Source organism: Panthera tigris, chromosome D2, assembly GCF_018350195.1.
Source record: "Panthera tigris isolate Pti1 chromosome D2, P.tigris_Pti1_mat1.1, whole genome shotgun sequence".
Classification (NCBI taxonomy): Eukaryota; Metazoa; Chordata; class Mammalia; order Carnivora; family Felidae; genus Panthera; species Panthera tigris.
In genome coordinates this window covers 9733179-9757391 of record NC_056670.1, presented here as the reverse complement: position 1 = coordinate 9757391, position 24213 = coordinate 9733179, and the positions used below count along the sequence as shown (strand labels likewise).

The 24213-nt window shown below is 40.2% G+C and overlaps 1 long non-coding RNA gene across 1 annotated transcript in view; it reads right to left on the bottom strand.

The window, feature by feature from the left end:
• Positions 1-10122: 10122 nt before the first annotated feature.
• LOC122231733 overlaps positions 10123-24213 on the bottom strand; it is a 152357-nt gene continuing 138266 nt past the window's right edge. Inside the window, exon 3 of the long non-coding RNA XR_006208970.1 lies at positions 10123-10566. This is a non-coding gene — a long non-coding RNA (uncharacterized LOC122231733). The remainder of the gene's footprint in view (positions 10567-24213) is intronic.

The window sequence follows — 24213 nt, the reverse complement described above, 5'->3', positions numbered from 1 at the left end:
ATGGATTTATTTTGTTTATTTTTGTTTGAGAGCACTAAATACTTCGAGGGAAGAACAAATTTACATTCTGCTGATGATGTTAAAGGTGCCTCATAGAAATCTGAGTTTATTGGCATTAAAAATACCTATTTTTTTTTGGGGGGGGGTGGTCTGGGTGGTTCAGTCAGTTGAGTGTCCAACTCTTGATTTCAGCTCAGGTCATGATCCCGGGGTCGTGGGATCAAACCCTACGTCAGGCTCCACACTGAGCATGGAGCCTGCTTAAGATGCTCTCTCTCTCTCTCTCTCTCTCTCTTTCCAAAATTAAAAATATATATATATGTAAACACCTATTCTTATTAGGGAGGTTTCCATGCCTCTTCTCCTCAGGCATTGTGAGCAATCAGCTGGTAGACTGCCCCTTAATCCCACACCAGTTTTAAAAGGTTAAAAATAAATTTCATTTAAACACACTTGATCTCTTGAAACAGTATAGAAGATTACAACTATTTCAAACTAAAATCATAATCGAGCATTTGCTGAATCACTAGAGCACCTGCGTGCAATAACAGTTGGAAAACTGCTAGTGTAGGTGAAGGGAAACACCAAAGAAGCTTAAGGAAGAAAATAATACTATCAGATTTACATTTGAAAGGCATGTCTAGCATCTGTGGGAAGAGCAAATTTGACAGAAAAAAGATGGAAAACACAAAGCCCTTTAAGAAGGAATTAGAAAGAGCAAATGGTGCTGGAAATGGAGAGAAAGTTGGACTGAAAGCTGATTTAGAATTTAAGTCATTCTGCACTCTTTTAGTCTCATTTGTAGTCTTTCCTTGAAACCAGTAGATTTGCTCATGTATCCTGGCTGCATAGTAATGGTAAGAAACACAGACCTTGGATTAAATCCCATACCTGAAATTTTGGAGTCTAAGATGTTGGGCAAATTACTTAACCTCTTGAACCTCCATTTCCTCATCCATAAAATGGGAATAATAATTTCTGCCTCACAGGTTTAATAGCAGAGAGAAGTGAAAAAAATCCATGCTTACGTTAAAGTATTAGGACAATGTCTACCTACACAAATGGCAAATGGTTATCGTCTTCTCTAGAAAAGAGCAGTTGAAGAGTAGACAATCAAAGTGAAAACAGTATGTTAGTTAGAAATACAAAATAAGGGTGTAGGAATTAAGCAGTATCTCCACATGGAAACCAGGCTATTTAAGACAGAGGAAATGAAATGAAAATAAAAGTGTTACTTCTGTTTTGGTTTGCTTCATTCAATCTGATTTTTTCTTTCCCCAAGTAGAACTGTATGGATAGCAGAGACCTCACCTGCAAAAATGAAATGCAGTGATGGAAGGAGAGAAGATGACGATGTTTTCGATGTGCCGATATACAACCCCTTACACATCTGAGAAAAGATGATTCCCTTGCTAGCAAGTCAGCTTGGGCTTGTTCCACAGAAGAGCAAAGGTGAGGAGATTGGATGAGACAAACAAAAACTTGCCCTTTGACCAAAGGACAGAGATGAGCAGTCAAGTATAAGTTGCCTCAGTCACGAGCTCTGCACCTCCCTGGGTGCCCAGGTAAATCCCTTCCCCAGGAAGCCAGGCAAAGCTTTTCGCTGCTCTTCAGTGAGGGCTGAGCAAGAATTATCAGCACGTCAAAGCAGACTCCCCTGCATCTTATTCAGGTGGCCTGTGGACATTTTTTTTAAACTTTTTTTTTTAATGTTTATTTATTTTTGAGACTGAGAGAGACAGAGCATGAACGGGGGAGGGGCAGAGAGAGAGGGAGACACAGAATCGGAAGCAGGCTCCAGGCTCCGAGCCATCAGTCCAGAGCCTGACGCGGGGCTCGAACTCACGGACCGTGAGATCGTGACCTGAGCTGAAGTCGGCTGCTTAACCGACTGAGCCACCCAGGCGCCCCGGCCTGTGGACATTTAATTCCTACTTGCTCTTAGGATGCTGGAATTTGAGCACAGATATGTAAATTAAATAAATAAGTCTGTGCATGAAATCGAATGTTTCCACTATTCTAGAAGTATCCACTTGGTGCCACAGACTGGTTCTCCCAAAATAGATGGAACCACCATGGATATCCTACAAACCCTTCTTGTGTTTGCAATTTCAAGCAGCCGGTTACCACTAGGGAACATGTGCTAATTTTTTGAAACCATTTTATTACCTTAATTTTTGTCATAAAATAACCTTTTGCCACAGAAGATAATGATGAATTGTGCTGACCTTTGAATATCACTAAAAAACAGACAATCTGGGTTTTGGGTTTTTTTTTTTTTCATGACACAGGTCATGAATTTTCACCACATTTTAAAGTCATCTGAGTCCTTAACTCCTGTAAAAATGGTAAATGGTTTACTGATAAATTCAACATAATTCACTGTGAAAGAATGGGACTGGACTTTAGCATTACCTCTAAAACTTATTCTCAATTGTCTTTATATTGAATACAATTTTTAGAGCAATTATAATTTAATATAAAAACCAACACAACCAACTGCCTCTGTTTCTAATCGCACACACAGATGCAATCATAGCATGCCTTCCCTGTGCCAGGAACTCCACTGGATGCATTTTTTTCCCTTTATGTAAAAAATGAAGTGATTAACCAAACGTTTGAGGAGATAAAATCCAGCTCCATCGCTGCTCAACCCCCAAATACAGTGCAACCATGGGTATTCTGCCTTGGGCAAAATAAAAGCAAATGCTAAATATATGTCATATGGCATGAGGTATCACCAATTTTTATGTAGGTTAATTACGTGAAAATCCAGAGTGACCATAAATTCATCCACCATTATTCTGAAGTTGGGATCTATAAAATGACACACCTGTACTTTCACAACTGATTCGAAGCCAATGTTGGGTGTGGGTTGGAAGAGAGAAAGGTGATTTACTTTCCAGTGCTTTTGTAAATTAAAAAGAAATCCATAGTTAATAGTCATGCTTTGTTTCCTATCACCAGTATTTTTTATCTTAAAAAAAATTAAAACTAAATAGTTTTTCTTGGCTACATTTTTAAAAAGATATTTAATAAACAGTGATCTTTACTTCTTTTGTGATGAACACCATTTTTAAGAAAAATAAAATGTGAAGTTGAACACAGAATTGATTTGTAAAATTTTATTTGAAAATGGAAACTTCTGGAGATTCTCCTAATCCTAACTGATGTCAAGTCCTAATTGTATGCCTTTATATACGTACTTTGATTGATGAATCAATCCAAGTTGCCATATAACATCAAACATATTGGCTACCTCAATCCGACGATGAAACCTTTGTGCAGGGTCCCGAGCTTGGGTATTTCTTTAGTTGGACCACAATAGCTGTAAATGTCTAATACAGGACTTTTCTCCACTCCAATACAAAGAAGTCCACCCATAAATGGCCAGTTTCCCACTAATATTACAGATTTTAAACTCCTAAGGTAAATGGCTATTCTAAATATAATGCTAGTTTTATTCTTTCATAACTTCATTCAACAAACACTGAGAGCCTAAAAACTGTGACAAGCACTATTCCAGGTGCAGTGGATACAGCAGTGACCATCAGAGACAAAATCCCTGCCCTTACGGAGGTTACCTTTTACTTGGATTTGGGGGACACAGTCCACAAAGAAATACGTAGGTAAACTATATGTTATGACTCAAGGACATAAGTGCTACAGGGAGGAATAAAGCAGAGAAGGGGACCAGGGACATAGGCAGAGGGGTGGTAACTTTAAACAGTGTGTCCTGAGAAATCTGCACTTAGAAGACACATTTGAGCAAGGACCTGAAGGTTGTAGGTTGAGCAAAGACCACAAACTATCTGAGGGATCATTCAGAGCAACAGCAAATGTCTCCAGTGCTTTGTGTTGGAAGAATAGCAAGGAGGCGGGGTGGCCAGAGGGGAGTGAGCCAAGAGAAAAGGGGTAGGAAGTAGGTGAGAGAGTGAGTGAGAGGGAGAGAGAGAGAGAGAGAGAGAGAGAGAGAGAGAGGAGAAGGCAGTGGGGAAAGACTGGAGGAAGAACCGTTTTGGGAAAGAAGATTATGAGGTCAGTTTGGAGCATCTTAAGACCAAGGCACCAGTCAGCCATCCAAGAGCAATGGTGAGTGGACTGCTGGAGTCTGGGGGAGACTCTGGAGGGAGGGTTGTGATTAGCATCAGGGGAGATCTGAGCCATTCTGGAGAGAGAAACTCTTCCTTCTTCAGAGAAGAATGAACGTTCACTGGAAGCAGAGAGAGCATGGTATTGGAAAGCTTAAAGTCACCTCTGGAAAAAAAGTAACGTTTAAATATCCAGATAGAAGGGTATTTTAATCCTAACACGGAAAAGGTCCCTAATCCTAATGTGGGAAAAGGAAGTAAATTTGTTAAAGTTACAGCCTCTATCCTTCTCATTGTTTGATCTTAAAAAAACAACCACAAAACATCCGATTCTTCAGTGAGACATGGGTGACATTTGATCGATAGCTGACTTAATCTGGGGACAGTGGAAAGGACAGTAAGCACTTCATACCTAACCTGCTCCCGTAGGGACATGCAGACTGGTAGCTGGAATGACCGCGTACAGAGCACTCATCAGTGACCATGTACAGGCCACCATGAGGGGAGAGCTACGGAAGTAACCAACTCTCTAGATTTAAGGGCAGAAAGTCTGGATTTCCTGTTACCCTCATAAGTTAGCAGTAACACGCTTAAGAGATGAAAAAGGAGGACGACTTTAATTGTTATTATAATAAATAAGATAATTAAACTTCCACTTGATGGTTTCCCTTTGTTTTAAAAAGCACCAAGCAGAAAGCAGACTTCCACAAGTCAAAATAAAATTCTGAAGTCCATTAGTGTAGTAAATTCCACTGTGTACCATCAGCAAAATAATTTTCCTTCTCCGTGACTGACCCAAAATTTAGCCTTGTTCAGAGTAACTGAAAATATAATCTTTTGCAATGAAGTCTGGATTTGTGCATTTTTTAATGAAAATGAAGCCTCCTCCTTTTGGTCATGATCTGTTATTTTGATCATCTTTAGATGAGATTGGGAGAGAATGAAAAGATCCATGAAATGAAACCCCATTATGAGACTCACTACATATTAAGAGTAGTTCTTAACCTGCTGGGAATCAGACTCTGTTGAAAATCTGATAAAATCCCTGGACATCCGAGAAAAAAAACAGCAAAAGTGCTCAGCATATAGAAAGAAATACATTTCCATGAGGCTCACGGTTAACCTGGAAAACATCTGAATCAAAGGCCCTAAAGACATCCAGCTCGTGGTGAGCAAATCAAACTACAAATGGGGCCATGCCTCTTAACTGCTTTGCTCCACACTGCCTTTCCCTTCCCCGAGGGGGCAAAGGGAGCCAGTGTCAGAGTTTATGATCCTGCCATGAAATACGGAGACCTTGCTCAATCTGGTCTTCTCAACCCTGTTTTAAGACAAAGAAATTATTCTCTGCACATCTTCTATAAGGAAAAGCTGTTTCATAATGATGCTTAATGTAAAGCAGCTGTCGCTCTCACAAAGGCGGCTTGACGGTGATGCTTTGAGTCGTGAGTCATACGTGCATACGGAATTAGCCAAATGATCATTTGTGGACTTGTCACGTCCTGCCCCTATAGCATGAACGTCTGTTGCGACAGTGCAAAGTTTTCGTGAAAATGCCAGTGGGAGGGGAGTCTCCTTAATTATGGGCTGGGAACTGCGGACTCACCCTCACGAAGGTATAGTGGACAGAATGCCTCGTAAAGCAATGTGGGAGCTCTAGAGATTCTTTTCAATGTTCACCGAATACAACCAACTCTTCTCTGTCTAGGAAGTGTGATTTCACACCACAGGCACCCATTTCAGTCCAGATGGACCTTCCTAGGATCTTGCAGACCAGCTCGGCCTTGGGAGTTGGGCTGGTTGTGGCTAAGGACAGAGAGATATAGAGCTAGATCAGAGAGTTACCTCCTTGGATGGTACACGGATGAGAATTCAATGTGCTTTGCGAATCTGAATGACTCCTACCACTTTGGGCCTAAATGAGACATCTTAGAGAAAGCTCAGGCAACCCTTCCTTCAAGGAAGTGATGGATGGGAAGCGGTCCGCACCCTCAGGAAGGGGGCGGGGCATCTCAAATCTTTAAATATTTACATGTCTGTGTCTTCAGAAATCACATTCTTCAAGGCTTACAGAAGAAAATGTTCATAATGGAAGCCCAAAAGTTGTCTGAGAGAGTGCATTATGCTCATTCTGAAGACTGTTTTAAAATAGCAGAAAAGTGATCTTTCTCGCATTTTTAAAATGTGATTCTTGATAAACATCTTTCTTCTCAGGGAGACATGGCCATTAAAGCGTAAATATTGAGAAGCTGAGGAGTAAGTTATTCCCAAATTGTACAAGTTATGTTCAAAGCCTGGAGATGGGCAGATTTTTGTTTTTGACATCAGTGTTGAAGGCATTTTTAAAGCCACACTTTAAATTTAACGTACGGCTTACACTGTTGCGATGAAAACCACACGCTAATGAGAACGTAGCAAATGCTGTGTAATGCAAACAATGGCACGATTGAACTTGCGTGGCTTTAATCAGCTCTGGAAAGCTAACACATACAGCCTGTGTACAACGGTTAAGACTCTGAACTTCAAACGCTTGCATTATGCTCTCCAGTTTGTGCTATTCTAAGCTGTTCAGTTTATCATTTCTATGATATTCTAAGTCAAGTGAGGACAGCTTGATTTTGCTGATAGCTGATGAAGCTGTACGATGCTGCAAAATTAGATAGAAAGGAAGTATCTATTTAAGAAGGAAAATAAACATCCAGGAAGTTCTTCTATGAGGGGGGTTGGGGGGGAAGGGATGTGAAAATTATTTCTTGCCCTGTTACCAGACTTTTCCAAGAACTCAGATTTAGCTTTTGTTTGCAGCATTGAGTTTGACATTCTGGAAGCTCTTTACTTAAATAATTGAAATGTGAATAGTGCTTTCTGGTTATGAAACCATTTGGTGGGTACTATCTGCCTGAGTACTCCAAAGTAACTCACGAGAGAGATACTGTCATTACCGACTTTAATGATCAGGGCACTTAGGCTGCCCGAAGTGAAATTTTTCCCCAAACTTACACAAAGGGAAGTGACAAAACTGTGAAGGAACCCCCCCCCCTCCGCAAATATTCTGTCCCGTCACCAATGTGATGCTTCCTTTCACGTAGGAATTTCCAGGACTGCAAGCAAGAAGGAGGCAGTCATCTTGATTTGCCTGAACTATGGTAACATCTCCTGACTTGTACCTGCCCTAAGTCTCTTCACACTCAGCCTTATCCCTCCTGCACCCTGGTGACAGTGATTGGTGCCCCCAAGTACCTCGAGTACCTGCTGGGGAGGCACCATACGTTTCAGCCCAAGGAATGAAGGTGCTTAAAAACCAGCCATACTGATTGATAATAATAATAGTGATTACAGTAAGTATATACATACGATTTTATTTGCTCTGTGGCAAGCACTATGCCAGGAATTTTACAATGTATTATCTCAGTTAATTCTAACCCAAAACCCAGGAGGCAGGTACTAATATTAATCTCCAGTAGAGGAAATAGGAAAATACGACAGATGAAGCCACTTCTTCAAGATGCCTTACTTTCTCTCTCACTGGGCTCCTAGTTTCCTGCCTTTGCTTTTCATTAAAAAGGTGAGAAATAGGATTCAGGGGTGGATCTCATCTGGATGAGAAGTCTGTCGTTTCGGGAGTGACGCATCAAGGAATCTGAAGTGTTTCCTACATTTTGCTTACAATCTAAGAGAAAGCTTAGAGTGTCAGATTAGGCAGAAAAATGCTATCCTCAGAATCCAAGAATGAGGCACAATGGTTACAGATGATCACATCCTGATAAACTGAGACAGCCCTCAAATTAGTTTACATAATGATATCCAACTAACTGCCAATTATACTAAACGCTTTTGAAATATACATGTAAAAGTAAAAAAATGTAAAAACATGTAAAAATTTTTAAAAAATGAGGGTGGGAATGGAGTAGACACAAAGGAAAGAAAAGAAAAAAATGAAAATATAAATTATTTTACATAACTGAATCCACCTATCTGCCAGTTATAAGAAACACTTCTGAAATATACGGAATGTTTAAAAATAAATAAGGGAAAGGGAAACAATTGCCACATAAATGGAGGGGGAAGAGAAACAGAAATACAAATATCAGACTGCACTGATGTAGGCAAAAGAAGAGATTTGCAATATCAGCCATAGTGCCCTTTTGGCCTGGGTGACGGAACCTGTTTGTGAGGAGAGGTCTACTATCTTTCCACTGCCTTCAAAACCTTGGTGCAAAGGAGGAGGGGAGGGAGGGGCCTTGAAAGGACAGCTCTCTGTACAGCGAAGCAATTTAACTAGCTTTTGCACGATGTAGGACTAGGGAGTCTCAGAGCTGGTTTTGGAGGTCTGAGATAGAACAACATTTCTCTGAATTAGAAAATGAGGGGAATTTGTTTTCCCATTAATTGTTATTTCTGTCTCCTAAAAAAGGAGGGAAAGAGAAGAGGAATATTTAAAACTGAACTTTGACTTGTTTCTGTCTGGGCTATGGAAATGCCCTTGCTCATCTCCGAGCTCTCAGTAAAACCCAACACAGACCCTCGGGGACATGCTTCTGGGTGTGGGGAGCTCCACGTGTGTGGCTGTGCGTGTGTTTGCACTGGGTATTTCAGGTGACCACTGGGCCAATCCTGAAGTATCCAAACACCTTCCAAACTTCTCATGATTTTCTCCTTTTCCTCTTGGGAAAATCATAATCATAATAAATTGTGACTGTTAACTATCGATCTCAGCTATGCCATACGAACATCTCTGTGCATCTTTCTCAGAAATAAAACTTTTGGGGTGCCTAGATGGCTCAGTTGGTTAAGTGTTGGACTCTTGACTTCGACTCAGGTCACGATTTCATGGTTTGTGAGTTTGAGACCCGCATCGGGCTCTGTGCTGATAGCTCAGAGCCTGCTTGGGATCCTCTCTCTCTCCCTCTCTCTCTCTACTCTCCCCCCACTTGCACATGCACTCATAGCACTCTCTCTCCCTCCCTCTCTCTCTCTCTCTCTCCCAAAATAAATAAATAAACTTAAAAGAAAAAGAAATACAACTTTCATATGACTTAGAATGGAATATGGAATGCATATAAAATTCATCTGAGAAATATCTACCCAAATTTGTAACACTGGTGCTACAAAACAGCAGAGAGAACTGCAATCATTACCCTGCCTAAAAAAAAGAAAAATGTTTTAGGGACACTTGGGTGGCTCATTCGGGTTAAGCCTCCTACTTCAGCTCAGGTCATGATCTCGTAGTTCAGGGGTTCAAGCCCCGCATCGGGCTCTGTGCTGACAGCTCAGAGCCTGGAGCCTGCTTCGGATTCTGTGTCTCCCTCTTTCTCTGTCCCTACCCTGCTCATGCTCGGTCTCTCCCTGTCTCTCAAAAATGAATAAACGTTTAAAAAAATGTTTTAAGATGTGGTTAGTTTCACCATGGCCAGTAATTTCTACCTGGAGAAATTATACAGGGACTTAATGCTCTCCCACTTTGGGTTGGATAGTTTATGGGTAAACATAGCCCCTTTGCTTACATCCATACCTCTCAAAACTAGATCTTTTAAACCTAAATCATTAGTACTCTTTAAAAAAAATCTTTTTTAGTGTTTATTTATGGGTAAACATAGCCCCTTTGTTTACATCCATACCTCTCAAAACTGGATCTTTTAAATCTAAATCATTAGTACTCTTTAAAAAAATTATTTTTTAGTGTTTATTTATCTTAGAGAAAGAGAGAGTGAGAGTGCACACAAGCGGGAGAGGGGCAAAGAGAGAGGAAGACACAGAATCCAAAGCAGGCTCCAAGTTCTGAGCTGTCAGTACAGAGCCCAACATGGGGCTTGAACCCACGAGCTGTGAGATCATGACCTGAGCCAAAATCAGAGGCTTAACCGACTGAGTCAGATAGGTGTCCCTGCATCATTAATACTCTTGAGAAACAGGAAAACACTACACAATCATAAGAGGTAAAGGCGGTTCTAAATTATGATGCGTAGACACATAAACATAGAGGATGTTTCTAGTAGCATTCTACAATATTGGCAAGAATAAATACGGAAACACAAAAATCCACAAGTCTAGATATTAAAGGATTTTTCTCCTTCCCATTGGTCATAAAATTTATAATTGATTTGCAATCAAATTGACAAATAGGCAAGCAAATAAATTGGAGTAACAAAGCAGATTCTCCATCATCTTGTGCTCAAGAGATAAAATATCTCAATAAACCATTAATCCATTTATGGAGATCAGCAAGCCATCAGACCATAAAGCAAATTACCAATCGTGCTGACACCAGTGGATCATAATTTATCTCCCTTAAACAAACCAAAAGCACAACACAGCAAAACAAAAAATTACTGAAGAGGAGAAATTAATTTTTCTACTGCCACTTTGGATTCATCATACTGAGACTTACCCTGGGCATGAGGTTCCCCACGTCTCCAGAGAGGAAGTTTATCCAGTTCTGTCAGGTGAATGCACTGAATGTCTCAGGGGAAGACATCTAAAATTATATAAAGTTACAATATTGAAGTATTGAAATAGTAATATGGAAAATAGGCAAATGATTCAATACAACATGAAGTAGCCTTAAGTCCATAGAGGACATAGAATCATTTATCTTAACAGAGGAATCACAGATGGAAAAAAAATAAGGATTATTCCATAAAAGACTGAGAGATTTAGTTATTTGGAGAGAAAATAAAATTAAATCATACTTTTATGCTATCTAGTATAAGCAAGTTCAAGTATATCAAAAGACGAAATGAGAAAAATCAATCATTTTAATAGCTCCCAGAGAAAAAAAATAAGATGACTATTTTTATGCTGTTCGTGGCAAGACTTTAATAACCTATTTGTTTGTTTTGTTTTGTTTTGTTTTTTAACTCAGATGGCAGATTTGATTCTGTGATGCTCCCGGTCCATGGTATACTCTCATCCTGGATCCCTCCTAGGCTCTCCCCTTGCCATGTTTTTTAATGTGCTAACGTTCATCTCATGTCGCACTCCCTTCCTGCCTCCCTTCTAGAGAATTATTGTGATGTTTTTAAATGTTGCTATTTTCCATGTGTTCATGTGTGCACACATGATAGATATCCTAGTCTAGCTCCTTGTCCCCCCCACACACGCACACACATTGGATATTATGTTGTTAAAACTCCACAGGTTGCCATGTGTACAAATACAACGTCGCTTCAAACTGCTGCGAGATTCTCCATGGTAGATGGGCATGGAGTGATTTTGCTCTTGGTTTGTTACAGGAGGATAATTATTATTCCCCATTGGTGACAGCCACTGAGAATTTGGTTTTATGGTCTGATTACTTGATGATCACTGTAAATGGATGGATGGTTTATAGATACCTGTTATCTCTTGAATGAGAGACGACAGAGAATCTGTTTTGTTATTGATTAGTTTGATTGCCTATTCATCTATTTAAACCCAATAAACCCTTTACCTGCTACTGACTGCACTCCAGTTCTAACAAACTCCCTGCAGCACATCACCCTTAAATGAACAATTTCGTGGATGCTCCTCTGTGGGCCTGGGTGAGCGTTTCTTTTGAATGTATACCCAGGAGTGCATGGTTGTAGGAGAGGCTTAGTTTTAATTTGAATCGATGATGTTGGCTTACACTCCAGAACAGTTATACGTCTCCAAACGGATTCAATCGCTTTAAAGTGACATAGGTAAAATAGCAATTTTTAGCTAGGTGAGGATAGAGGGGTACACGTTGTTGGGTTTCAGTTCATCTGAGTGGGTAAAAGGAATAGGTTGAGGTCATTCATCACCATAACAATGCTCCATTACAAGCCATCCTAAAAGTCAGTGGCTGACAACTGCAAACATTCATTTTTCTTACCCACAGGTTTGTCTGGGGCTGTTCTGCTTCAGCCTACAGATCACCTGGATTTACTTCTAGACTTTGAGTTCAGTTCGATCTATTCTAGGAATCTCTTCCCTTTCCCTGGAGCCATGGCTACTTGAGGCAAGCGGTCACTGGATGACAGAGGACAAGCGCTTGAGCAGGAAAACAGCAAGGGACACTGAGGCCTCAGCATGGAACAGACAAGTCACTACTCTGCCCATATTCTGTTGGACAAAGCAAATGCCACGGCCAGTACAAGATCAATGGGTGAGGGATAGTTTGCTCACTTAACGGAAAACCTTAAAGTGACAGATTGAGATCCAAACAATCCAATGTTTAATGCCACAGCAGACATTTAAGGCAAAGTGAAGGATGTCAGAAAACTTCTTGGTGTTTCGGTAACATTTCCAACAGTCACTACTGAAATAACCAGTAGAGGAAGGTATGGAAATTAGTAGGGGCTGAAAAGGTCAGAAGAACAGGTTGGCAAGGAAATTAAAGCAAAAGATGGATGGCCACAAGTGTTTCCCCAAGATGGAGATTCTAGTTCCTTAGAAAGAGAAAGACATGCATCTTGAGCAGTGTACAGAGACAATTAACTCATCGAATGGATATCAATTTCTCCAATTAAAAACTATAATGGGTTGGAGACTTGAGAAAAATTAAAGCTGACAGAAGTAAATACCCTTTATTTCAAATTCTCTCCCTTAGAGCAGAACGACTTAATAGAGTCCTTTCTGGCCAAGCATCCCACATTCCTTTGGAAGAACTGGCCTAGCGAATGGCCAATCGTGATAGAGTTTGAACAGCACTACGCAAATTATTCCAGCTTTTCTCCTTTACCACTGGATCACGTTCCTATTAATTGAATTATGCCAAACTAAATATAAAATAGTTGAAATGAATGACTATGCCTTAATTAAAAAGAAAGAAAAAAGGGCTCACCTCCACACTGTTCTTCATTTCGAAAAGGCAATTAGTCCCATTTTAGAACACTTCTAATTTAACCAGAATTTCAATGATACTAACTTTTCAATTGTAAGAGCATGGGCCTAGTAAGATTCATTTATTTTTAAACCTCAGATTCATTCATCTACCTACATAAATGAAAGTTACTCATTTATAATGCTAGTAGTTCCCATTCCTGTCTGTTCACATTTTCTACATGCAAATAGATCTGCTCTTCAAGGTAAGCATATTTAATTAGTGCATAAGCCACCTCTACTGTGCTATCCAAAACTGAACAAATTGCATGCCAATGTTATCTTCAAAAAATAAATTCTTGATTCAAAAAGTTTATCTTATTTTTTTCATTTTATTTATTTATTTGAGAGAGAGAGAGAGAGAGAGAGGGAGAGAGAGAGCGAGCGCACTAGTGGGGGAGCGGGGCAGAGGGAGAGACATATCTTTTTTTTCTTTTTTTTAATTTTTTTTTTCAACGTTTTTTATTTATTTTTGGGACAGAGAGAGACAGAGCATGAACGGGGGAGGGGCAGAGAGAGAGGGAGACACAGAATCGGAAACAGGCTCCAGGCTCCAAGCCATCAGCCCAGAGCCCGACGCCCGACGCGGGGCTCGAACTCACGGACCGCGAGATCGTGACCTGGCTGAAGTCGGACGCTTAACCGACTGCGCCACCCAGGCGCCCCGAGAGAGACATATCTTAATGAAGCGGGCTCCACACTCTGTGCAGAGCCCAACACAGGGCTCCGTCTAACAACTGTGAGATCATGAACCTGAGCCGAAATCAGACGTTCAACCACTGAGCCACCCGGACGCACTTCTCCCCTTCAATCCTAAATAAAAACCATTCTCAGTATGGTTGACCTCAGTTATCAACTCCTTATCAGGGCTCAGGAATTAAAAACATTTTCTGGATACAAATGCATCCCTAATTGTAGAGGTGTGCTTATCAGGACACTCCCCTGCTTGGTTTACACTGCAATCCCTTCTCTTTAGCAACCCAAACTAGGTTTCACTAGGTTACACTGCAATCCCTTCTCTTTAGCAACCCAAACTAGGCTCTTTAGATTTCATTTCTGAAGTGGGGCTGATGTCTCTTCTGAAGTCTTAGTAATTCATGCTAGAAACTCAGGAAAGACTGAATGCAGCTTTCCTTGTGTGGGCTTTCTCTGGCCTTCAACAGTATCAGCTACAACTGTTGTGGATTGCCGAGGAAATTCTCCCAAGGAGTAACTAATATTCCCAAAGGAATGCTTTGAAGCCTAATTGTATTGCTAGGATTTTATGATCACAGCAATGTTCCCTCCAAAATTAGCAATTGCAATAATTATTTGCATTTTTTCTCGTTATTGCCTTCCAAACAGCTCAGTCACATCCACCTGGCAGAACTTGGTTCCTAAGCCCCTGAGCCCCACAGAGACGGGTGTGCACAGGGGGAACAAGAAAGTCAGACTTTTCACCTGCCACAAGGCAGATGAAATTAATCTTACCTCCGAAGCCCATGAAATCAAGCAGCTAGTCACCAAAGTGGCAGTCAAATTGATAATGTAGTCTTTAATGGATTTTATCTCTTTCCCTGCTTCACACCCCTGTCCCTAATGCTTTCTCTAGGAACAGTGTTCCAGAACCAACCACAGGCACATACATTTTTTTCTCTCAAGTTCTGCTTTTGGGAGAAAAACCAAAAAAAAAGGAGAAGGAGAAGAAGGAGGAGGAGGAGGGGGGGAGAAGGAGGAGAAGGAGGAGAAGGAAGAGGAGGAGTCGTCTATACCTTCATGTCTCATCATGTCAGTTGATTTCTCTGGTTAACTTTCTTTCTTTCTTTCTTTTTTTTTTTTGTAATGTTTATTCATTTTTGAGAGAGACAGAGAGATAGAGCATGAGCCAGAAAGGGGCAGGGAGAGAGGGAGACACAGAATCCCAAGTAAGTTCCAGGTTCTGAGCTGTCAGCACAGAACCCGATGCAGAGCTTAAACTCAGGAATTGTGAGATCATGGCCTGAGCCAAAGTCGGACGCTTAACCGACTGAACCACCCAGATGCCCCTGTCTGGTTAAATTTCTATCTGGACACCCATCCTTCTTAGGGACCTTATAACTTATCCCAAAACAGCTAGACTGAGGGAAAGCATAGATCAATGGATAATTAGTGTAATATGCTAATAAATACCAAGACATAGCATACTTTTAATATGTTGGCCATACTTTTCAGAATTTTTCTTAAGATATTTCAAAATTTATGCATTTATGATGCATTTTTACAAAAATGGGGTTTTACTATCATATATATATACATACATACATGCAGATAAATACACGTGTCTTATTTTTAAAAAATTTTTCATGTTTATTTATTTTTGAGAGAGAAAGAGTGCAAGTGAGGGAGGGACAGAGAGAGAGGGAGACCCAGAATCTGAAGCAGCCTCCAGACTCTGAGCTGGCAGCACAGAGTCTGACTCAGAGCTCAAACTCATGGACTGCGAGATCATGACCTGAGCCAAAGTCAGATGCTTAACCAATGGAGCCAGCAGGCACCCCGATGTGTCCTATTGACAAATAAGCATTAATTTATTTTCAGTTTTGAACTCTTACAAAACACTGTCATCAGAAGTTTAACTTTCTACATGCATCCTTGTTCCATTAAACAAATTCTTTTCTCTTTTTTTTTATTTTTTATTTTGAGAAAGAGACAGAGACAGACAGAGAGCATGCACAAGCAGGCTCCACACTCAGCGCAAAGCCTGAGCACAGGGCTCCGTCTCACAATCCTGGGATCATGACCTGAGCCAAAATCAAGAGTTTGTCCAGCTCAGTCAACCAACTGAGCCACCCACGTGCCCCAACAAATTATTTTCATAAGATAAAATTCTGTGTGAACAGCATTCAGTTTAACAGAGAATCTGTACCAATTGAAATGCTCGCCACAAACGGTGTATGAGATGCCTGTTTTATCACACCCTCACAGGCCATTAATGACGTTATTCATTTTCTTAGGTATTCTGACAAAGATTATACACACACACACACACACACACAATTATAGACCACTGAGATGTACATTAATATGATTTAACTTCTATTTGATTATTATTGAAATGTCACAAGTGTCTCTGGGCACTTGTGTGTGTGTGTGTGTGTGTGTGTGTTTGGAATTACTAGTTCATATCCTTCATCTACTCTTTCATAATGAGCTCTTGAAACACTCATTCATTTCAATGGCAAGGGGTATTTATTGAGAACCTACTATATGCTAGATAAGATGTGGTAGGAGCTGCAGCTGGCATTGTGAGTATCAAGCGTGGCTCCTTTCCTTTGTGCCCCAAGTTTAGCAGCGAAGACGGCCACTAATAACGTCACCTGTGACGTAGTTGGTAAATGTTTCCCTGGAAGAAAGTATGGTGGGAGACCTCAAACAGTCAGTTCATCAGGGCATCCTGGAAGACCACCCATGGATATAAGGCTTAGGCTGAGACTGAAGAGTACATGAGAGTCAGCCAGGTAAAGAGGGACAGAAGAACATTCCATGCAGAGGAAAACAGCACAAAGCACAGTTTTCTTAGTTTATTTTTGTTTGCAACCATTTTGCCAAATGGAAATTTAAAAAATTTTTCTTGGGGCTCCTGGGTGGCTCAGTTGGTTGAGCGACCGACTTTGGCTCAGGTCATGATGTAACAGTTTGTGAGTTCGAGCCCCGCGTCGGGCTCTGTGCTGACAGCTCAGAGCCTGGAGCCTGCTTCGGATTCTGTGTCTCCCTCTCTCTCTTCCCTTTCTCCACTCATGCTCTGTCTCTCTCTGTCTCAGAAATAAATAAACATGTATAAACACCTCCCCTTACAATTTAATTTTTTGTTGTTGTACCTAGATACTCCATTGTTACCATACAGTCATATTATCGTTCACTTATATTTCCTTCAGCAGTTCTTTTATTTTTGTTTTTCTCTTCCAAATATTTTTTAAAGTTTATTTATTTATTTTGAGAGAGAGCGCGAGCGAGCACCAGCAGGGGAGGGGCAGAGAGAGAGAGAAGAGAGAGAGTCCTAAGCAGGCTCCATGGTGACAGCAGAGAGCCTGACACAGGGCTCGAACTCATGAACCCTGAGTTCATGACCTGAGCTGAAGTCAAGAGCTGGAGGCTTAACCGACTGAGCCACCCAGGTGCCGCCTCTTTCAAAATTTTTTTAAAAATCTCGAATGTATTTGGCTTACAGTATGAGAAGAATATCTTTTTATTGGTTTCAGGTGAATTTACAAACAATTTTGCCTCAAAAGGTTAAGTAGATTCCCCTACTTAAACAGAGAAGTTTCTTGAAGCAAATATTGATCTCTTGTCACGTTAGTTTAAATCTCCACAGTAATCAAATACCCCTCACACATTACCAAATCTTTCCTTCTCTGGCCCAACAAATCTGTCCCTTCTAGGGTCCTCACTGCCCGCTCTCCTAATTTACATCACAAGCGTTTTTTAAAATTCTCGATTGCTCTGTCCATGACAGTTGTCCCCAAATTAAGTCAATTTGTTATTCTTGGTTAGCCAATCATACAAGACACCAGTTAGAGAACAGAAGTTAATATCCATTAGTAGGAAAATAAAATAGCAATAAGAAATGCATTTTACCTTCTTTGGAAGTGTGCAATTCAATGAAAGTTTCCCGTATTTTTTTTTTTATTGTAACATTTCAAAAATAACTAAGAGCAAAGGAATTCACTCTAAAACTAATTGGTACTTAGACTGCATAAAATTGGCACAGTGCAATAAACAAAATAATTTACAAAGCGTACCTCACCAAAATAAGAGAATCTGTATGGCCAAATTCTCTCAAGGGGGATTAGAATGTCCCTGAAGCAAAGGTACTTTGTTGGTCTTGAGAAACACAAAATACCTCTGCTTGTAACAGCATGAAGTCTGGCGGACAGTCACAAAATATTACCAAAAATATGAAATAAACAGCATCAAATACATTCCGTATGTATTTTTAGAGGCAACTCAACTAAAGCAGCTTACAAGACCCTGAATTAGAGTCATTACAATACATAACTAAAAACATTATTATTTTTAATGACAGTAATAAGAATGCAGTCCATCTTTTCTCCCTGAGTATTGTTTTCAAGCTTTAAATACATCCCCCACGAGCTGTAAAATCACCAGAGCGAAAGCACTGGCTCTTGTATGAAAATATTGGAGAAGATACGACTACTCTTTCCCTGAAGAAATTTTGTCTGTGATCAAGGACTGCGTGTTGGCACATTAACAGTTTGCCCAACTTGGCAAATGGCATCCCTTCTAAGATAAGGTTTCGATCCTGATTAATTTGGTGGTATTGCTGGGGCGGACAGAGGGGAATTCGTGTTAGCAAAGGAACAGGTGATTAATCTGTCACAGCTATTTGAGTGTCTGTTCCTCATACTGTCCAGGGGTATCCTCAGCCATGCAGCAATGGTCAGCAAGAGGCTGTGGCAGTGAAAGTCTAGGGCAGAGCCTAGGGGCGGGTCAAGAAAGGCAAAGGGGGTCTCAGTCCTGGGAAGCTGTTCAAGGCAGAAGGAGGGGCAGACAGCACAGCTGAGAGGGTCAGTATAAGAAAGGGGCCACAATTTAGTCAGAGAACAGAGCTCTAGCCAGGAATCACCTTGGTCCTTTGGTGCAGTGTATTCCTGTACGTTCTTTTGTCTGGTCTGAAGAATGCCACCTTTCTCCCTGGTCTGGGCTTTTCACCCTGCTGTGGATGTTTGTGAAGGGAAGGGCCAGGAGCCATGAAGAAATGTTTCTCATAAGAAGCAGGTAGACTGCTACAGAGAGTCACATTCTGCTTCCTGAGCACAGGGGTGCTTGGTAGGATGTCTTAGAGCAATGCCTCCCTAAAATACCATCTTTCTTTTATCGCTTATCCTCCTGAAGAGTAAAAACTATCCCTTTGAAGTTACGACACAGGAATTGCTAAGAAGGTAAACAATACCGTGGAGTCAATTCTAGGATTTTGCAGACCATATATGCCCACTCGATCTAGAACCTAGTTGTCCAAGCTTTGTCTTGTATTGCCTAGCATCTGTGTTAAGACTGGAATGAAAAAAATGAAAAGAAAGCAAAACTCTTTGGAGAGGGGGAATGAGGTGTCATATGCCATTATTGAGACTTTTAAAGTGCAGATAGGGGGATCATCTGGGAAGACATTAAATATCCCAAATTATTAAAATTTGGTCCTTGTGCCCTAAAATGTGCATCACTCGTATTCCCAGCTCTAAATTGCTGTCTGCTATAAACCACTCTGTAGCCTTTTTATCAGTCCATGACTGCAGTGTGTTACCAAACCTGTCCTACGCAGTCCCTGATGTCAGTCTGGCCAAGAAAACAGGGCACTGACCTGACGGTGAACAGATGCGAGCCCCAGTTAACAGATGCCTTCAACTTGCAAGATACTCAAGAGGGCACTCAGCACTGGCTGTCTCTACACAGAGTAGAGATATCCAGTTTCTACTCAGAATCATTCTAAAGCCACCACTGATACTGTTCATATCTCCATTTATACCGTATAAAAGTAAACAAACAGGAAAGATCTGGAAGCATCTAAGAAGACACTGCATTTCAAGGAGGAGCCCCCGTTCTGTGACTTAGAGTAATAAAGGTGCTTCACCAAACGTGTCCATCCATGCTCTGAAAAAGGCAGTGGAAGCATTTTCGGGGAAACAGAACCAATCAATATTCACAACTTTTATATGAAAATATAATATTTAAGATGATGGCGATTATCAAAAGAGGGCTGAAAAATCAGAGTGACTGCTAGCATTTTCTCAAAACAAGCGGCAAATAGCCCATGGATATCATGATAACAAGCAGAGAGGAGGTGGCTAGGAGCTTCACGTTGGATAAGGAATTTCAAGATGGCAACACTTTTATTGCTCATGGTCAGCACTGACAGCTTTCCAGGGAGATATTTTGAGTGGCTGCATCGTAGGGCTCATTAATTAATATGAAATCAAAGATCATTCCAAGTAAGAATCCAACTCAGACAGAGAAAACCAAGCCCCAACAACTTGCTGACTTTCAGCGGAAAACCCAAAGTCAGACGACTGTGCAGGCAGACTGAGAACTGCTCGGCCCAGCCCCTTAATCCTGATCAGTGCTGGCAAGGATTAAGGCACTTAGCAGTTCAAAGCTAGTGCTGACAAAGACTCCATGATTACTGCCTCCAATTTGGGAAAACCACAGCAGAACTGCAAGCTAACCATGAAACCGACTCTGCTGATACATAATAGGACCCTTGTAAGGAACATCCTGGGGTAACACCTTTATATCAAACCCCCACGTTTGAAATCTTCTGGTTACTGAGAGACCTTCTGGATGACAGCTGAAACACTGTTCCCACCAGAGGCTGCTCCCCGAGTCCTGTCTGCTCCTCACCCCCGCTTTCAGATATTAGCTCAACCAATGTTGGGCTTCTCCTCTTGAAAATAGATTGGGGATTTGATTTGGCCATTATCACTGTATACACATCGAGGCCAACCCACATATCTCTTATAATTCTGACCTGAGCTATGTTGACCTGTGGTCACTGGGGAAGATCAACCTCTGGTTTCTGCTCTCAGGAGAATCATGTTTGAATTATAACGAATAGACACATGCAGGAAACAGACAGAATTGAGGGGTTCCATTTAATCTGGCCTAATCCTCTGTGCCATGCACCACAACCCAACTTACACCCAGGTTATAAAGGAAGAGACTTTGAGCCTCTGTATCAGCAGTCCCAAAGTCCATGCATCTTTCTACCTGGACCGTCCACAATGATATGGATACTTCCTTTACCTGGTTAGTAAAAACTACAACATGTTTAGTTTGCTGCTTTTCAGCTTACAATATCTGAAAAGGGAAATTAGAAGCAGAGATCTGAAGGATGACTGGCACACGCCACAGGAAGAGTCAACTATTTGTTGCCAGATCACTCATAGCAGGAGAAATGAAGACATAACAATGAACAGAACAAAAGGAACTAAGAAATGGAGAATTCTATTGCCACACTATACTATGATGGCTCTGTAAATAGTCGTGTCCAAAAAAAATAGTATGTTTCTGTACATTCTAAGAAAGTCCACGGTATTAAATTTTCAGTCCCTTTCAAGGTAAATAGAGATGAAGAGGGCAGAAAGAAAGTAATAAATGTCAGGGAATAAGCATCAGGGATTAACATCCTGATGTTAAACAAGCTTGATTTCATTTGGCAACTCCATTTCATTCTTAGGGACTTCCCAGAGCACTGCGTGGCTAAGAGGTGTGGAGCTACATTTAGACTAAGTCAAAAAGAGGGCCAAGGCTGATTAGTGATGTTTTCCATGGCTTTGAGCGAGAAGGTACAGAATGGGAAGTTAGGAGGGAAACTTATTCCTTGGTAAAGAAAAGGTTGTTGAATGCCAAGGAATGGGGAGGACTTACTGGCACTTATAATATACCATAAACAGCTCACTCACAAAATATTTTGAATCTTAGCGAAGAGGGACCTGCCTACTGCTTTTATAGATGGAGTTACACAGCTACTTAGGACTTTAGTTGAATTTGTAAGAATCAAGACCTCATCATATGGCAGAAGAATCACTGAACAGGTGTCCAGCTAGAATATTTTGTTGATAGTGTGATGCACATTGTTTAAACAAGGAAATCTTTTTCATCTATATTTCATTTTTCATGCTAACAGTGAATTCTTAAAGAATGAACTTTCTATTATTTGACACAGGTTGGCCTTCAGAGGAGCACTTGATAAGGAGTCAAGAGTCCTGGAAACCTCTCTTGCTATAGGCCATTAATTAATTAGCTTTGTGACCCAGCTCAAGCCACACTGCTATACTTCAGTTTTCTCGGGTGGCAAATTAGGGGAGTAGGCAAATAAGCGGTAAGTTCCCTTCCAGGTAAAAATCTATAAATCACTATAAGCTCAGGGAAATATATATTCTATAAGAAATGCAAAGTTCTTACAGAAATAGTGGCATCAATACATTGATATATATAAAATGTTTCATAACACTTGAATTCACTAGTCATCTGTTCTCATAACAATCTTTCTTAGGGAAAAAAATAAAGGCTTATTAGTTTGTGAAAAAAGATGTAATGACCTTTCTTGGTCAACAAAACAAGAACTGCAAATTAACAAATTTCTTAACCATTTATTTTAATAGGCATGCCTCTCAAGACTACATTTAACATTCCTGATTTAATTTTTTAATCTGGTTTTTGACAAAAAAAAAAAAAAAAAAAAACAAATCCACATCAAATTAGACCATTTGAAGGGCAATTGTTCTGGGTTCATGTCAGTATTGAATGTCTGTATCATGTCACAGAGTAGGTATACTTCCATTCTGGTCATGCGGAAAGCGTCATGAGGAACATTCTGATGAGGTTTGTTGTTTCCAAGGCTTATTTTTATCACATGTTCAAAACCAAAACAAAAAGAAGAGGTACAATTAAGTGAAGTTGCTTAGTATATTTGTCACCAGATCCAAATCGCAGTTTATACAAATTAGAGAATCCTGATGTAAATATCAAGGCCTTGTCCATTTGTCCATTCATTCACCTGGCATTAACACACTGATTGTAGTAGTCAGTGAAATTTATTTTAGTAAGTGAAAAAAATTATAAAGAAGTGATTATAGACCATTAAGAGTAAAAGCATCATTAAATTTAATTTATTTCTTTCTTCACAGCCCATTATCTATGTGATTCTTAACCATATTGCTTTAGTATGCAGAAATGTCCTAGCTCAAGGTAAAAACTGTTATGCTTTTCCACAGCATAACATGACTAGCTAAAAGCATATAATCAAAGTTTCCAAACAAATTCTCCTTCAAATTAATTGTAGGGGTAAAAATAAAAAATAATTTTAAAACTCAGTAATAAGAATTTTACTGAACTTTGTGGTTGTGATAATGGGGAGGAATGAATAACAGTGTTATTCAATTCTCATCAATGTCTTTTATATTATATTATCAATTCTCAATTACATGGGTTTAGAATATCTGAGTATTCTCCATTTAAATAACATCTATGGTCATTCTTAGTCCATTGGAATCATCATAAATACTGCCAGTTGCTTTGTTTTGTTTTTCAGAGGAGATTTACTTCTAGCTTTTCATTTTAAGTTATAATTGAGAGCATTAAAACATATGCATACATGCACACCCAGAGACATATTGTAGAAGATATGTTAGTCTCAGTGAAGGTAGCACATCCCCTGAAGATCCTATGTTGACTTAAGACTAAGTTAGACCCTCCTCTATATTGCCACTGAACATGCCACTGAGACGATCATAGTACTGACCAAGACGACCACTGACTTCCTGTGTGCCTGTCAACCCAATTATGATCCTTAGCTTTCTGGTGTTTATAGCTACAGTGCCCGGCAAGGTACATACCCCATTGGATCTGTTTAGTAAATTATATTTTAAATGAATGAAGAGAGGACATCATGGAATAGTACTGTGTGACCACAAATTTCTGGGTGGATTTAAAGCAATTCATTCTGGGGGCACCTAGATGGCTCAGTCAGTTAAGTGACTGACTTGATTTAGGCTCAGGTTATGATTTCATGATTTGTGAGATGGAGCCCCAAGTTGGGCTCTGCGCTGACAGAGTGTAACCTACTTGAGATTCTTTCTCTCACTTTCTCTCTGCCCCTTCCCTGCTCTCTCTCTCTCAAAATAAATAAACTTAAAAAAAGCATCTTATTCTGTGATCACATAAATATTTACTACTAGCAATTGTCAAAAGAAAGATCCTTGTCTTTATATCATAGTATAAGATTAATTTGTTCATTAACACTATGGTATAAGATGTGCATAGTTCTTACCTCTAAAGTTTAGCGTAATTTTAGGACATACGTTAGGAAGCAAATGTTTTAATATTGGCCTTAACTTTTTTTTTTTAAAGCTTATTTATTTTGAGGGGAGGAGACAGAGAGAGGGAGAGATAGAATCCAAAGCAGGCTCCGTGCTGTCACCTCAGAGCCTGACTCCCACGAACTGCAAGATCATGACCTGAGCCAAGACACTTAACCAACTGAGCCGCCCAGTAGCCCCAGCCTTAACTTCTTAATAAATTACATTTTTATAACTGGATCAACCTTAGAATTCACTGTTTTAACAGGTGAGAGGCAAAGTTAATTAAACTAAAAAATAAAAGGCAGATATGAGAACTTAAAAGTAAGGGCAATTCGGTGATTACAATATTCTCACGGACAGGGCACCTGAGTGGCTCAGTCTGTTAAGCATCCAACTCTTGATTTCAACTCAGGTCACAATCTCATGATTGTGAGATCTAGCCTGAAACTGATTCCTACACTGATCAT